This window comes from Pipistrellus kuhlii, unplaced genomic scaffold, assembly GCF_014108245.1.
Source record: "Pipistrellus kuhlii isolate mPipKuh1 unplaced genomic scaffold, mPipKuh1.p scaffold_m20_p_13, whole genome shotgun sequence".
Taxonomy (NCBI): Eukaryota; Metazoa; Chordata; class Mammalia; order Chiroptera; family Vespertilionidae; genus Pipistrellus; species Pipistrellus kuhlii.
Window position 1 is genome coordinate 35619074 of NW_023425438.1, and position 17316 is coordinate 35636389.

The window sequence follows — 17316 nt, forward strand, 5'->3', positions numbered from 1 at the left end:
GAGCTAGGGATTCTCCCTGGTAAGTGCCTTAGTGAAGGGATATTCTCAAGAGAAACTGCGAGACATAGGATAGTGTACTAGTAGAGGAAGAAGCGGAGCAAAGATATGGTCTCTGCTGAAATTTAGTCTCAGGGGAAGTCTGTGGGAGCTCTGGAACAGGAAAGGTGTCCCAGGTTTATTCCAGGCCTTTTGTGCCCCATAACAGTTCGCTTCTGACTGTGGCTTCCCAACCTGGGCTGGGAGAAAGTACCTGGAGAAAGGAGAAGCTGTGAGATGGGTGCACTGAAAATAGTAAAGGCAGGGTAATTGTTATTTTTAATTATTTTATTATTTTTTTTAAATAATTGTTATTTTTAAAGAGATGTAATAACCTCTCTGAGGAAATGAATTATCCATATTTTATTCTTTTTCTAAGGTTTGACTTGTTAATTTTGCTTCCTCCTTGGTTCATAAACAGCAGCTCAGAAACTTTAAGTTTGCAGAGAAAAGGGGCAAAACGAAGTTTAGAATCGACATCAGTCTGATCCTTCAGCCACATCTGAAATGAAACCACTTCATGTTCCCTCTCCAGCTTTCAAGGTGCTGATAGCCACTGGGGTTTTGGTCTGTTGGATAGTAAATCCACTCGCCCAAAGCTATACCTACCCTTTGTGAAAATCGCAATTTGCCTGTAGACTCAACGGATTCATTCTGCAGGCACTCACTCGGCGCTTGCAGGGAAACAGCACTGGGCGCGGGTGCAAAGACTAACTGGACCCAGTGCCTTCAAAAGGCTTGTTGTGTCGGGGCGGGGAGTCAGACGCCAGCACACTGAGCTGTGTTACAAGGGGCGAACCCAGGAGCTGCAGGCCAGCAGCAAACCCTGGCAACCTAACAGGTGAAGAGGGCGGGATCTGGGGCTGCTGCTAACTCCTGTCCCCAAAGGTTTCCCCCCAGTTTTCCACAAGAGCTGCAAGGAGCTTTGGGACTGTGTATTTTAAAGCACAAGAGGGGATTGATTTGACTTCCCACTTTCCCAGCCACAGGCTCAGCGTGCGCCCCGCAGGGAGGCAGCGGCGGGACTCCGGACTCCAGCGCAGAGGCCGCGGGCACCGGGGCCGCGGTGGGCACGGGAGCTCCAACTCTCCGGGGCCGGAGCGGGCGGGGCGGGAGGGTACTGGGCGGGCTGGGCGATCCGGGTCCGGGTCCGGGTCCGGGGGAGTGGGACCTGCCGAGGCCCGGGAGCAGGCACGTGTCCGGTGCCACCTCCCCCAACCCTCACCCGCCAGGTCTGGTGACGCCCCCCGCGGCCCCAGTCTCGGCTCCCGGTGCGCTGCGCCCCGGACCGTGTTCCGGTCTCAGGGACCAGGAACTCGGGCTCAGTCTCCACCCTGAAGCGGGGCGGGTCCGCGCGGAATAAGACCGGCTGCCCAGCCCCGACGAGGGTGTGACCTCCGCAGGCTCTGAGCACAGGCGCAGCCCCGGCTCGGCGCGATCGATCGGTAAGGGGGCCCCCGGACCGGGGTCCTGCGCTCCGGGGAGGGGCGCGCAGCCCCGGGGCGCCCCGCGGGGACGCCGGGCCGCGCCGCGCCCAGGACGGGTGCCCGTCGCCGGCGAGGGGGCGGGAGGGCGGCCCGGGCGGCGCTGGGCGGAGCGGAGGCCGCGGCCCGGACTCGGGGCTCGGTCCCGGGGACAAGCCTTCGCCCAGAAGGACCCCCAGCGCAGGTCAGCCCGCTCCGGGTTCCAGGCAGGGACCGAAGCTGGTCCTCACTGAGCTCATGCGCCTAGCACGGTGCCGGGTTTGGTCATTAAAAACAAAGGACTCAGTTCATGTTCCCTGGAGCTGACTCAGGCTAACACCCAAGTTTTACTTTTTCATTCTTTCCTCGATCCTTCTAAGAAGCTTTCTCCTACTTTCTTTCCTTTTCTCTCCTTGTGTATCTAATGCCCTCAGCACAATGCCTGGCACATGGGCTCTGAAACTATTATTATTATTATTATTATTATTATTGAATCTGTTGTTATTATTATTAGAAAATAATAATTATTATATAATCTGCCAGAGGTTCAGTTTCACTCCTTTGTCGTGGCTTTGACCAGCTGGAAACTTGAGGGCCAAAGATATTATTGCTTTTCAACTGTTTTCCCAACATTTGTGGGAAGAATGGATAGGACTCCCTCCTCTAAATGATCCAGCCCATTGCCCATCAATGCTGGAAACCCACCTCCCCTTTCCATTGCAAGTGACTCTATTGATAGGCAAGCCAGGGACTTCTCAGATGGCAGACAGGCGTTAGAGCAAGCAGGAGAGGAAGGGGACAGGATTTAGAAAATGGGTAACCATAGCCACCCAAGACCGGCTTACATCCCAAAGCCCTGAATGGCCAAGGCCAGATCGCCTACATTCATCTAAGGCCAGGTTTCTATTGCTTTGGGCACATACATACCGACACACATAGACACAAGCATGCACAAACACACAACTACTGAATCAACGGTGCCAATGAATTTCCCTCTTAGATGTTCTTGCCTTCCTTAGGGATAATTTTCCTCTGAAAGCGATTTCAAGCACAGCCACGTGGGACCACGCCAGCTCTCAGCCTCTGAAGACAGAGTCTCCTGGTCACACCCAGATGTCTTTGGCTGGTTTCTTTGCTTATGTCTGGTCACTCATTTGTTTTTCTCATCCTGCTCACCTGCGTGTAGACTAAACCTGCTCCTCTCCAAGAGAGATGGAGGTGTACAGGTCCTGGGGATGCTAAACGGTGTGCCAGGGATCGCCTAAAGTGTCAGAATAAATAAGATGTGCGTGGGGGTGGATTTTCCTTGGGTGTCAATTTTACCCAAATATTTAAGGCTAAAAAATTTTTTTTTATACAAACACAGGTAAATTTTGGAGTAGAATTCAAAGTTTAGGTACCTTTTTAATATAAAATAAGAAACTTCAAAAAATATATATTTTTAAAGAATGGTGTTATTTTATTTTATTTATTTATTTAAAAAATATTTTTTATTGATTTTTTTACAGAGAGGAAGGTAGAGGGATAGAGAGCTAGAAACATCAATGAGAGAGAAACATGAGAGAGAAACATCGACCAGTTGCCTCCTGCATACCCCCCTACTGGGGATGTGCCCAAAACCAACGTACATGCTCTTGACCGGAATCGAACCTGGGATCTTTCAGTCCGCAGGTTGACTGACACTCTATCCACTGAGCCAAACCGGTTTCGGCTAAAATTATTTTGGTATAGGCTTTGGGCTGTGGTTTAGCCCAAACCTAGCCCTTGAGTGTTTGCTTTCACTGCAATTAGGGCTACGTATGAAGGCAGTTTGCTCGGTGCTCCGTTGTCTTTCCTGGAGCAGAGCGACTCTGAATAAGTTACCCCAGGTTGCTCTTGTTAGTCGTTATTACAGCCTGAGGGGGGTTATTAACCTGGTTTTACAGATGAGGATCCCAAGGCTCCCGTCGTGGTCCTGGGTCAGGGTGAGTCTCTGTCCTACGATGGCTCCATCGGTGCTTGGCTCACAGTGATTTGAGGTTGGATTTGTGGGTTCCTGGATTATTAACCAAATCCTGGCCACACGTCTTTCTCTTCCTCTTTAACTTACCTTTGCCAACCATATCTTGAAATATGGTTAAAAGAACTAGAGCTGTTTCCACTGGAGTGGGTAGACTGAGGGGGTGTGGGGACAGATGTGAACAGCCCTCCATGCTTGAGGGGCTTGGCATGAGAATGAGGAAATCAGCTCTGTGAGGCGCTGGGCAGAGTTGGGTAGGCGTTTTTTGGACGGTAGCTTCTGGTTAAATTTAAGGAAGTGAAACCCGTAGGCTGGGTGGGCTCGCAGTTGGTGAGAACTCTCTCACGAGAGGTATCGAGGCAGAGGCAGCCACAGGCCCTTTCTGACGGAGCTGTGAGGGGTAGAAGGCTACCCTAAGACGACTTCTAAAGCCATGGTTTCCAAGCTGCAGGGACGTCCCCCAGGAAGCTTGCACAACATGCAGGTTTTTGCCTCTCTCCTAAAAATTCCCATCTCGTATGACAGGGTAGGACCCAGAAATCGGCCTATTTCAGAGGCTCCCTGGATGATTGTAATTCAGGTGTTTCTTGGGCCTTGCTTTGATAAACTTACGTTTTTGAAACATGCTTCTGACCATTTTGTGAGTATGTGCATGTTTGATAAAGCATTAATGAAACCATAGGCCTGTTGTTATGCTATAAACTCTAGGTAATGTGGTAAATGCTGAAATTGGCCCCACTCTCAATGAGCAATAATCACACCTTACCTCATTGGCTATGATATTGCCATTGCTCAAGGCTGAAATTATCCCTATTCTCAAGTTTTTTATTATACTTATCACATCAAATTCACCCCATAGGTTTTCAGTGCTTAACACCTCTAGACCAATATAGATTTCCAACAAAAGTTTTTTTAGCTTATTTTAAAATAAACCAAATTGAAACTGAGATGGGGGTTACTCTATTAAGACTAATTTCCCTAAGATAAACAGGGCTAGGGATGTAACGTGAAATATGATAAAGATCGTTAACTCTGCTCTATGATATATGAGAAGGATGTTAAGAGAGTAAATCCTGAGTTTCCTTCATGTGGAAACTCTTCTTTTTATCCTATCTGAGATGATGGGTATTGGCAGAACCGATTGTGGTGATCATTTCACAGTCTGTGCAAATCAAACAAATAAAAATAAAGTTTAATTTCCCCAGGGATTTAGGATTCCTATTTAAGGCCTCTTGTTGGTTCTACGGGAGTAACTTGTTGGTGTTCAGTTGTGTTTGCACTGGACTGAGAGTGTTTGCCATGGAAACCTGAACCCCCACCTCTGAAGAATTCTTTGAAAGGTTCAAGATGTTTGCGGTCAGGAAATTGCCATATCACTTCTTGGTCTGGACTGCTAGACATGAATACCACATGCATCTTTTATCTCTCATCAGCAGCAGAGGTAAATTGCAGCTAAATGCCAGAATGCAAATTACTCTGGAGAAGACCTTTAACTTTCTGCCTTAACACCATTAAACCTTTAAGGCCCAGGCATAAGGCAGCATGAGTAGCCTGACTTGTCACAGAGCAGAGATCCCCATGAATGGCCAAAGAATCACTGTGGATTCGAAACTCTGGTTTAGGGCACTCACCTTTCCACTTCTAAGAGGTAGTAGTAAGTTATTATCAGAAAGTAATGTAGAGGGGCCCTGTGGTGAGTGGGGGCAAGGTTCCTCACTTATGTGTTCTTGAGCCATCTTCCTTGGAGGAGGCCCATTATAGGAACAAGCCCAGTGGTAATAATCAGCCTCAAACATCCTCCCTCTCACTCCTCCAGGGAGCTCAGGAAGGCATTTCCTGGGTCCTGCTTAGCTTCAACTTCTGCTACAGTTGCTTTTTGATGAGGTACAAGGACTTGTTGTCTCAGGGGTTCTTATCCTTGTTAGAGTCACAGACCCCTTTGAGACTCTGATTAAAGCCATGAATACTGTCTTGAGAAAAACACACATTTGACATTTTTCATACAGTTTCAAGGGGTTTACAGACACCCTTCTAAGCCCAGTCATTGACACTTAGCAGGTATATAGACATTAAGTTAAGAATTGCCCTGGATTGTCCAGTCTGGGCTGCAATATTGATGGTTGCCACCCTCATGACATCATAGATGACATCAGCAGGTCAACAGTAGGGTAGGGAATGCCCAGCTAGTTAAGAACTACAAAGGTGCCCTGGCTAGTGTTGCTCAGTGATTAGAACACCAGCCCACACATCAAAGAGTTATGGGTTCAATTCCCAATCAAGGGCATATACCTGGTTTGCAGGTTTGATCCCCTGCCCGGGTCAGGGTACATGCAGGAGGCAACCAATCAATGTGTCCCACGTTGATGTTTCTATCTCTCTCTCCCTCCCTCCCTTCAGTTCTCTCTAAAAATTTATGGGAAAAAAATATCCTCAGGTGAGAATTAACAATAGCAGCAACAACAATATAAAAAAAAAACTACAAAGGAAGATATTTCAATTAAAGATCATTTGATACGGACGTTTTGGCTAAGATCATTTGATAACCAAAATAAATAAATAAAATAAAAGCTCTGAAATTGGACAATGTTTGTAAAAAAAAAAAAAAAAAATGCATTTACCTTTGTCCCAGCAATTTGGACTCTAGGAATTTATTCCAAAGATGTACTTGGGCATGTGTGTAGAGATGTGTGTGCAAAGTTATATTCATTTCAGCCTCTTTTGTAGCAATAAAAGGTTATACTAGTAAATGGCCTAAATGTCTATCAGTAAGAGACTGATTAAATTATGGACTACCCATGCAGAGCAATATTATGCAGCTCTTAAAAAGTACTAATACAGATTGCCCTGGCCAGGTGGCTCAGTTGGTTGGAATGTTGTCCTATCCACCTAAGGATTGTGGGTTTGATTCCTGATTAGGACATATACCTAGGTTGTGGGTTCAATCCTCGGTCAGGACACATACAGAAGATAACTGGTTGATGTTTTTCTTTCACATGGATATTTCTTTCTCTCTCTCTTTAAAAAAACATATCCTTGGATGAAGCTTTTTTTAAAAAAGTAATGCAGATTGATAGAAATAGATATAATATCAAAGATACTTTTTTTCTTAAAAAAGTAAAATATAGGTTTTCAGAGTAAGCTACCATTTCTGTAGATAAGAATGACAGAGGCCATCTATATTCTTATATACTTGTTAATACATTACTTCTGTAGGAATACACAGGAAAAGTTACCAATATCACCTGCCCATTTTAACATTGTAAAGAAGAAGAATGAAACAGAGGTGAAGAATGTATAATTATCAGATTTTCCACCTTCAAAATTAACATGTGATCATATACGTTCTCATTTGAATACAAAGAACCAACATGCAGTTATACTTCAGCATCCACTCTACCACTACACACTCCATCTGCCTTAAGTTAATTTCACTTCCTCTCATCTTCTGACATGTCAATCCTAGTGTTTTTGGTTTTGTCTTTTGTCTTCCCATACCTTCATGAGGTTTTTAAAAGATATATTTTTATTGATTTTAGAAAGGGAGTAAGGGAAAGGGAGAGAGAGATAGAAATATCGATCGGCAATGATCCTCTCATCGTTGATGTTTCTATCTCTCTCCCTCTCCCTTCCTCTCTGAAATCAATAAAAATAATTTAAAAAAAAAGAAAAAAAATATTGATCAGCTGCCTTCTGCACACTCCCACCAGGGACAGAGCCCGCAACCTGGGCATGTGCCCAGACAGGGAATCGAACTGTCGCCCTCTTGGTGCAAGGAAGGACGCTCAATCCAGTGAGTCACACTGGCCAGGCCTTCATGAGGTTTTTAGTGAGAATTTGGGAGAGGCTTTGTCAGAAATAGCAAGTTCCTTATGTGAATCAGAAATCCCCGGTGGAAGATTTTTCACAGTTCTGTTTTTGTATTCTCCTGCCAGAGTCAACTTGGATTCTGGAAAAATTTGGAAATAGAACCCTGCCCTGGCCCACTGAAGGAGTGGCTGCACCAGGGCAGGGGGAGTTGCCCACAAAGCTAGAAGATTTGTAGAGCACAGGAGGCATCAGAATAAAAGGGAACACTTGAGAGCAATGTTTATTCTTAGCTCACTCCCAGATTCTAAGGCTGCCCTGGCCCACTGGAGGAAAACCTATGAAGGAAAATTCAGCTGCTTTTCCTATCCACCTGGGCAGTGTTTGCATCCTTTCAAGGCAAACAGATGCGGTGTTGGTAGGGAAATGACTGGACTGCATAATACCTGTTTTCTTACCTACAGGCAAACAGGAAGCCTGGCTGCATGTCTGCCTTTCTCACTGACTCACTGCAAATCCCTTCCCTCCTGTACAGTAGCTCCTCTTATACACGGGGATACGTTCCAAGAACCCCAGTGATGCTTAAAACTGCAGATAGTGCTGAATCTGATGTGTACTGGGTTTTCCTATACAGGCATACCTATAATAAGGTTTCATTGGTAAATTAGACACAGTAAGCGATTAATAGCAATGACTAATAATAGAATAGATCAATTATATCCACATACTGTAATAAAATCAATTATAACATACTAAATGTGCTCTCTCTGTCTCTCGCTCTCTCTCTGTCTCTGATAACCAAGATAGCAACTAAGTGACTAATAGGCAGGTCGTGTATACAGCATGGATATGGCTGGACATAGGGGTGAGTCCCACCCTAGGTGGGACAGAATGGGACAGTGCGAGATTTCATCATGCTATTCAGAACAGCACGAAATTTAAAACTTATTAATTGTTTATTCCTGGAAGTTTCCAGTCAGTATTTTTGGACTGTGGTTGACCATGGGTAATTGAAACCACAGAAAGTGAAACCGTAGATAAGGGAAAACGACTATACTTTAGTTTCTCTTCTCTTTCTGGATCACAAGGATTTTGTAAATACAGGTGCAGTGGATTTTAGTTTCTTTGGGAAAGGTTATAAGAGAAAAGACCAAATGTTAAATTCAAGGTTTTTTTCTTTTTCCCTCTGATGAGACAATTATTTGAATACAAAGAGCCAACATGTAGTTATGCTTCAACATTCATTCTACCACCATGGTATCTACCTCAACACCTCTTGGCTAGTTTGGGGGTGAGTAGGTGACTCAGGTGTTCCATCTAAGGCACTCCTCTTGTTTTATCCCAAGGCTTCTGATTGCGGAGATGAGAGAAGCCATCAACCTTGCAATTTGAGCCTCAGGATATGGTAGCCTGTAGTTTGTGACTCAGAGGGACAGGCCAGAGGTGACGCAATGCAGTTGGACCTATGAGAGTTCCTGGTAGTAGAACAGACGAGATCTGGAGATCAATGCCAGTAGCTTATGATCAACTGTGTTCCCTGCATTAAGTACTTACTTGCCTAGAGTAATTTACTTGTGGTATTTCTGAAAAAGGATCATGGAATTAATTGACCCTTGATTCTAAAATAACTCTGGAAGTGAATTAGGAAACAACATGAAAGCCTAACTATGCTGGACTTTTTTTTTCTTTCTTTCTTTCTTTGAATAATTGTTATACCTGAGAACATAGGATTTTATCCAAGATGCTGTGCAAAAGATATGTGGATTTTTAGATTCTCCACTGAGTTGGATTTTCACCTGAGAGTGGATATTGCTAAATGAAGGATAATGGCAGCCTGCTTCCCCTGAGAGGCCACTGTCACCCTACAAAGCTGAGACCTTGGCCTCTTTTTATTGAGACATAATTCACATAAAATAAAATGCACATATTTTTAGTAGTTAGTTGATGAGCATTTTTTTTTAAAGGAGTGCACATTTTTTAAATTACTTTTACAAATTGCTATAAAATACATATAAGATTTGCCACATTAATTATTTTAAAGTGTACAGTTCTTAAGTATTAGGTGTACAGTTAATTATTTTTAAGTACATTTACATTGTTGTGCAATCATCACCAACATCCATCCACAGAACTCTTTCATCTTATGAAATGGAAACTCTACCTGTTAAACTATATAACTCCATATTAGCCCCTTCTTCCATCCTCTGCCACTGCCATTATATTTTCTGTTTTATGAATTTGGCTACTCTAAGTATCTCACTAGTATCATGTCCTCAAGAATCATCCATGTTGTAGCATGTGTCGAATTTCTTTCCTTGCCCAGCTGGTGTGGCTCAGTGGTTGAGCATTGACCCATGAACCGGGAGGTCAGAGTTTGATTCCCTGTCGGGGCACATGCCAGGGTTTTCAGGCTTGATACCCAGTAGGAGGCGTGCAGGAGGCAGCCGATCAATGATTCCCTCTCACCATTGATGTTTCTCTCTTTCCCTCTCTCTGAAATCAATAAAAATATAAAATTTAAATTCCTTCCTTTTTAAGGCTGACTAATATATCATTGTATGTATGTTCCACATTTTGTTTATTCGTCAATTGACACATGGGTTGCTTCATTTGGCTATTGCAAATAAGGCTGTTGTGTACATGGGTGTATAGATATTTCTGAGTCCAAGAAGTGGAATTGCTGGGTCATATAGTAATTATTCTATTTTTATGTTTTTTTTAAAAGAATTTTTCCCCAAAAGAATTTTTATTGACTCTGAGGGAGAGAGGAAGGGAGAGAGAGGGAGAGAGATAGAGAGAGAGATCGATGAGAAAGTGAAACATTGATCGACTGCCTCCTGCATGCCCTCTACCAGGGATTAAGCTGAAACCGAGCTTGTGCCTGACTGGGAAGGGAACTGGCAACCTTTCAGTGTGTGGGGCGAAGCCCAACCAATTGAGCCGCATTGGCCAGGTCTATTTTTAACTTTTTGAGGAACCACCATGCTGTTTTCCACAGTGGCTGTACCATTTTATACATGGAGTCCAGTTTTTTCCACATCTTCACTCACACTTATTTTCTGTTTTTTGTTTGTTTGTTTGTTTGTTTTTTATAGAAGCCATCTTAACAGGTGTGAGGTGACTCAGTGAGTTTTGGCAAATGTATACATCTGAATACTACTACCCCAGTCAAGATAAGGAACATTTCTATTACTCCCTAAAGTTCCTTCTCTTATACTTCCCTGTAGTTAGTACCCCCTCTGCCTCACCACCACCCCCCATCCCTGACCCCAGGCAACCATTTTTGTGCTTTATAGCAGTATATATAAGCCTTTTTAAAATATTTTTTATTGATTTCAGAGAGGAAGGGGCAAGGGGAGAGAGAGAGAGAGAGAGAGAGAGAGAGAGAGAGAGAGAGAGAGAGAGAGAGAGAGAGAGAGAAACATCAATGATGAGAGAGAATCATTGACCAGCTACTTCCTGCACGTCCCTCACTGGGAATCGAGCCCACAACCCAGGCATGTGCCCTGACCGGAAATCAAACCTTGATCTCCTAGTTTATAGGTCGATGCTCAACCACTGAGCCATGCCAGCCAGGCAGTATATTTAAGCTTTGCTTGTTCTAGAATTTCATATAAAACTGTTTGGCTTCATTTATTCAGAATAATGTTTATTTATCAATATTGTCTTTTATGGCTAGTACTCTTTTGTGTCTTCAGACATCCTTGACTACTTCAAGCCAGAGAATACAATAAACCCCAGTGCGACTGGCGCAATAGAAACTTTGTAATGTTTCTTTAGTGAATACCATGAGCTCAGAAACAAGGTGCGCGGAGGAGACTGTGGGTAGGGCTGGAAAGGGCTGTAGGGAACCTTCTTGGGGACCAGGAAGCCCAGGGAGCCAAGGTGATTAAAACTGGCCCTGCAGCTTCATGAGCAGCCAGTTCAGTTGGTCAGCAAGCGTTTCTTGCAGGTGCACTGTGTGTAAGGTCCTGTTAAGAATTCGAAGCGGGGCCCTTGCTGGTTTGGCTCATTGGTTAGTGCGTCGGCCCTCAGGCTGTAGGGTCACGAGTTTGGTTCGGGTTCAGTTCCGGTCAAGAGTGCACACTTCAGTTGCAGGGTGTCTCCCCAGCCCTGGTCCTGGCATGTGTGGGAGGCAGCCAATTGGTGTGTTTCTTTCACATCAATGTTTCTCTGTCTCTCCCCGTCCCTTCCACTCTCTCTGGGAATTAATGGGGGGGGGGGGGGGGGATGTCCTTGGTTGAGGATTAACAAACAACAAACAAACAAAAAGAATTAGAAGCAGGAAAGTGGGGGCCCAGGATGGGCATCTGGTGAGCAGAGTCCAGGGAAGTGCTGTCTTAGAATTCAGACAACTGTGAGGACAATGATTTTACCAGAAGACACACACACACACACACACACACACACACACACACACACAGCCTCATTGATTTGGTGGCCAAAGGGAAATCTGGTTTGACTTGCTGGTAGATAAGAAAGCTTGAACTCTGTACACCACAGATGTTTTTAATATGGGCCAAGTCGATAACCCCCACCTTAGCTCCCTGAACAGCTCACTAGAATATAAAGATAACGGGAGATACTGGGAGAGCATAGTAATAAAATGAATACCTAGCTAATATTTGTTGAGTACATAATGTGTGCACCTTTCTGATATAATAATTTGATTAATCTTTGCAACAACCCTATAAAGTATTGCTAATAATTCCATGTGACCAATGAGGAAATGGAGGAACAGAGAAATAACTTGCCCCAATCATACAGCTAGGAAGTGGGTTTGGGCGGTTTACAAACCCGAGTGATTGGGCCCTGGACTCCAGCCACTCCGTTAGGATGGTGTGGTCTTTGAAGGAGGAGGTCCTGCCAGAATGGCCATCATGGAAAATTAGCAAGGAGGCTGTGAAGTTGGCTCCACCAACTCAGATCTCAACAGAAGGATGGCATGGATACTCCCATCTTAGTGGGCACTAGTGCTGTTCACCATGCCAGCACCTGCCAGACCTCGGGTCCGTTGAGTGAACCCAACACGTTATTACCATGCACATTACCCAGAAAGTGGTCTCGGGGCTGTTTCCTGTCTACAGAATGAAGGGGTGGGCTAGACACTCTCTCAAGTCTACCTGATAATCCAGCACTGCGGAAATGATCTCTTTAAGGGGGCAAGCATTCCCTCTACCCCCACCCCAATTTCTACTCCCACTTTCTTTGAGTACTTACATCTCAGCCTCCGAATTGCTCTGTCACCTGTGGTTAGCTTAACATGTTTATCTCGTTCTTATTGGAAAGGGGACCTGGCCCTGAACAGGTCTGCTTAGGGACAGCCAGTAGTGTCATACAGGACAAATTTCACAATGTGAGTCCAGGTGAGTTTATTTTATTTTATTTTATTTTAATATATATTTTATTGATTTCAGAGAGGAAGAGGGGGGAGAGAGAGAGAGAGATAGAGAGAGAGACACTCATTGATCAGCTGCCTCCTGCACACCCCCTACTGGGGATCAAGCCCGCAATCTGAGCTTATGCCCTTCACCAAAACCGAATCCGGACCCTTCAGTCCGCAGGCCGACGCTCTATCCACTGAGCCAAACCAGCTAGGGCAAGGCCAGGTGAATTTTAGAGGATGTTTATTAAACTCGGTACTGAAACAAGAAAGGACCAGGGGAATGAGCCTGGGCTGGGCTGCTTTGGCTCACTAGGAAGTCAGAGAAAGGGGTGGGGGGAAGGATTGAGGACAAGTTCAGGGTTTGTCTGGGACGAACGGCTGCTGCCCACTGCTGACCTGGTTGCTAGAGTTTAGGAGATGTAAGTCTGTGGGGGAAGAAGGCAGGGAGGCACGGGTGAGAGTGCTCCTGGGAAGGAGAAGGCTCTCTGAGTCCTCTGTCTGAGGCTTTCATCTCTCTCTTGCAGGCAGGAATCTTAGGGGAGTTCTCAGGGGAGGGTTTGGACAGAATATTTACCCATTTTCTAGGTGTGCTCCTGCAGGGTTGTGGTCTTCACTGATTGATCAGTGTCAGGACAGGGAGACCTTAGTCATGGCAGCAGGTACTGGTGTCGCCCACTTGGTTTGTTGCTTTTCTGGATCTGGACTTGAGATACTACTGAGGCCTCCTGTTTCTAGAGAGGTGACCGTGTCTGCTGTAAATTACTCTGCCAGTTGGTTCGGTTATCTGTCTCAGTTTCCCTATGCCACTTGTCCTGGCTTACTGGCATGCCTCATTGTCAACTCTGTGATCAAAAGAGCAGTTGTGTTTTAAGTCTAAAGGGGCACTGCCTCTAGCAGCATAAGCACCTGCCACAGAGGGCTTGAGAAAACATGTCATAGCTGCACCGAAGCCATAGCTTTGGATGAAACCCTGCAATGTTTTTGGTTCAGAGCAAAAGCCAGACGAGCTATTGCTGGCATTTCTTTTTTTTTCACTTGCTACTGATGCATACTGGATAATATTGCTATTATTATTGTATTAATGTGGCTAGCAGTAGGATAAACATAATCAAAAGGGTTGTTATTTCTAAACTTCTTTGATACTAGCTGCAGAGCACAGAACAAACAATACAAGACTGGCTTTCCTGATGCTGAGCCACTAAGCAGCGGCCAGGCCTGCCCTGTGGAGGAGTGAGCCCCATGACCAGAGGGAGAATGACTGGAGGCTGGGAGAGAACCATCCAGAGAGGCTGCAGAGAGAAAGTCCTTGCAGTGGGAAGGAAGTTCGACAGAGTCATCCCAACCGCCTCCAGAAAATTATCCCATATGCCTTTTCGGTTCAGGAATAGCTTCTTTTTAAACAATAGGCTACTCTTGAACAGAGAAGGCATATGGGATAATTTTCTCTATGAAGGGGATATAGGTGGAAATTGAAGTGAGCCTTTTAGTGCCCAGAATGGTGTCAGGCATGGACAGGCATTCGGAGAATGCTTGCTGAATGATGAACATGAAACATCAGTGAAACTATCATATCAGTCCCATGACTGTGAGCAATAATCAGCATTACCAGCACATCAGCTTCTTGTTTCAATGGTCACTGGCGTGGGAGGAGGGGAATCCAGTTTATCTGCAGTTAAAATGCAGAACAGTTCAAAAACACAGACACCAATAAAAAACCAGCCCACTAGAATTCCCGAGGTCTCCAGTTCACAGATTGTATTAGGAGTCACTCGGCTAACAAAAGAAAACCAGCCCTAGCTCGTTTGGCTCAGTGGCTAGAGCGTTGGCCAGCGGACTGAGTTCTATTTCGGTCAAGGGCACATACTTCTGTTGCAGGCTCCATCTCTGGGCCTGGTCAGGACCAGTGCAGGAGGCAACCAATCGATGTCTAACATCGATGTTTCTTTATCTCTCCTCTTCCCTTCCACTCTTTCTAAAAATAATCAGTGGAAAAATATCCTCGGGCCCTAGCTGGTTTGGCTCAGTAGATAGAGCATGGGCCTGTGGATTGAAGAGTCCCAGGTTTGCTTCTGATCAATGGCACATGCCCAGGTTGTGGGCTTGATCTCCAGTAGGGGGCATGCAGGAGGCAGCTGATCAATGATTCTCATCATTGATGTTTCTATCTCTTTCTCCCTCTCCCTTCCTCTTTGAAATCAATAAAAATATATTTTAAAGAAATAAATAGAAAAATATTCTCAGGTAAGGATTACCACCCCCACCCCCAATAAAAAAACAAAACAAAACAAAACAAAAAAACCACTTGTAAAAAATTTGAAACACTAAACTATATAAGCTGAATTCAGTACCCAGAAAATAAGATAGGGTAGACATCCTATCTAATAAAGATGAAATATGCAAATTGACCATAACTCCTTGACAAAGATGGTGGTGCCCACAGCCAATAAGGAGTGGATATGCAAATTGATGCAACAAGGTGAGAGGCAGAAAGGTGGCTCTGGCTGGAGCGAAGGTGGTGCCAGCAACCAGGGGAAGGAAGGCCTACTCTTGCAAGGATCTTCACCGCTAGTATATTTATAAAGCTTATTAGAATATGCTTTGATTTGTGCCCTACTAGAAGTTTCTGTCTGGGGAAACAGGTATTATGTGAAGGAGAAAGACCCTGAACAAGGCAGGCATTGAACAACGAATAGTATCCAACCAACTCCCAACAATCATGTAGGCCACCTCAGTGCTCTCTTTATTTTTCTAATCTTAATGTCTCCAGCAGTTATTGAGTAGATTTGTAAAGTAATGCAGAGGAGTATTTAGTAGATGTTTCTTCCCTCCTTCTCCCTGCCTGTTAGACAAAGGAATCATTGGAGTAGAAACTTTATTAGACTGCTGTGAATAAGTGGGTAAAACTTAGACAAAAGTCTGTCAGTAAGTTACTTGCCAGGTGCTGGTTGGATTAGATTCTTTCCTAAGAATACTTAGGCAGGTTTCCAACGTTGTTTACTTTGATTTAGCTCACACACTTTGTCTTTGATTAAAAGTTCGACTCTTATTTCTCTAGACTCAAACCCCAGCTCTTCAAGCTTCTTTACTTTTCAGAAGGATCTTAAGTTCCAAGGAAAAGGAGTTGCTTCCATTTTCCTATTACATAGACAGTTTTGAGAGCCTTCGTGTTTGGGTGGGGCCCAGTCACACCCTCCACAAATCTACAGACTGGAACTATAAATTTGTCAGCCTGTGGGTTGTAAAATGAAACCATGTACCAAAGAAAAATGGTGAATGACTCACGCACATGTGACCTTCCGGGAGGGGGAGGGATACAGTGAGAATGTGCCACAAGGACAGCAAATCCCTCCAGAGGACTGTTCTGCTTCCCTGTTCTGGGATGTGGGTCAATGTTATGAGTCTGAATGAAGGCCACCAAGTTCAGTTGGAATCTCAAAGATAGTATCCGCTACTTGGGTGAATTCACCATGTTGCCCCACCCAGCAGGAAATTGGATTCATCAGTACATCAAGAAGGGGTCCAACTCTTAGGGACAGGTTTATATTTATAAACTTATCACACACACACACACACTCATGCACACACATATGCACTCATACACACACACATACATACATACACAAACAGACACACTGCTAATTTATTTACTTACATTGAGAAATGCAACGGCTACTTAGATGAAAAGCCTTATGCTCCAGTACTTTGTAGACAGGTGCACCTGGGAAGCCAAACTCTAGTCCAGAGGTTGCTTGGCAACCATGGAAGTTGAACAAAAGGGTTTCAGATGGATAAAACTCACCTTCACAGTGGGGACATACCTGACTCTGGACCATTGGGTCCTGGGATTAAGCCACTGTTTCCTTGGCACTGGGCTTTGAACAATATTTCAGAGTGAGCCTCTCAGGATTTTTGTGTGGAGCTTGCATTGCAATGGAAACAGTTTTTCTTTAAATATGATAATACCTTTCAGCTAGTTAACTTCTGGTCAGGAGCCGTTCTTTCTCATTGAAATTAGTTTATATATCTTTGTTTTGATGCTTACTAGCTGATTTTACTCATCTGTGGCTCAGGGAACAATATAATTTGCCTGCTTTCCAATTTTGGGGTATGTGGGGAGGAAGGCACCACCCAGCCTCATGTAAGGTCCACTGAAGGATCACTTGAAATCTGAGTTCCACAGGCCTGCCACCTGCCTTAAGGACATAAGAAACTTTCTACTTGAGTCAGCACTCAGCTTTCAATGTCTGTCAGTGATACCGGTGGGCAATTTGTTGGATGGTGTAATAATTATCCTTCTAGACATTCAACCTGAAAACAATATGGATGGACTTTCCACATACTTCATTTTCTTGATGAATCCATCATAAATTATCTCTGCAAATTTTTGTAATCCTGCCTGAAATAAGTTGAACTTACTTACAACACATTATTTCCTTATGCAACTGCTATTGGAGTAGGTTTCTTATGTTTAGGTCCTAGCTTTCTTTCCGTTTGCTCTAAAACAATGTCTGAACCCTCATGGCAGAATTCCATATTGTAAAGAAGTGACAGTTTCCCAACCCCATACTGCCTACCACTTAGGTTTCTTTAGATATCACAAACATATGGTCCCTTCTGTCTTCATCTGT

General features: G+C 44.4%; 1 protein-coding gene across 2 annotated transcripts in view; it reads left to right on the forward strand.

Moving 5' to 3' along the window:
- The first annotated feature begins 1359 nt into the window (after window positions 1-1359).
- ANXA4 (annexin A4) overlaps window positions 1360-17316 on the forward strand; it is a 49934-nt gene continuing 33977 nt past the window's right edge. The window contains exon 1 of one of the 2 annotated variants that reach the window (XM_045580858.1): window positions 1360-1481. The gene's annotated coding sequence lies outside the window, so the exon portion shown is untranslated. The remainder of the gene's footprint in view (window positions 1482-17316) is intronic. The other variant, XM_036435617.1, reaches the window with a different exon arrangement.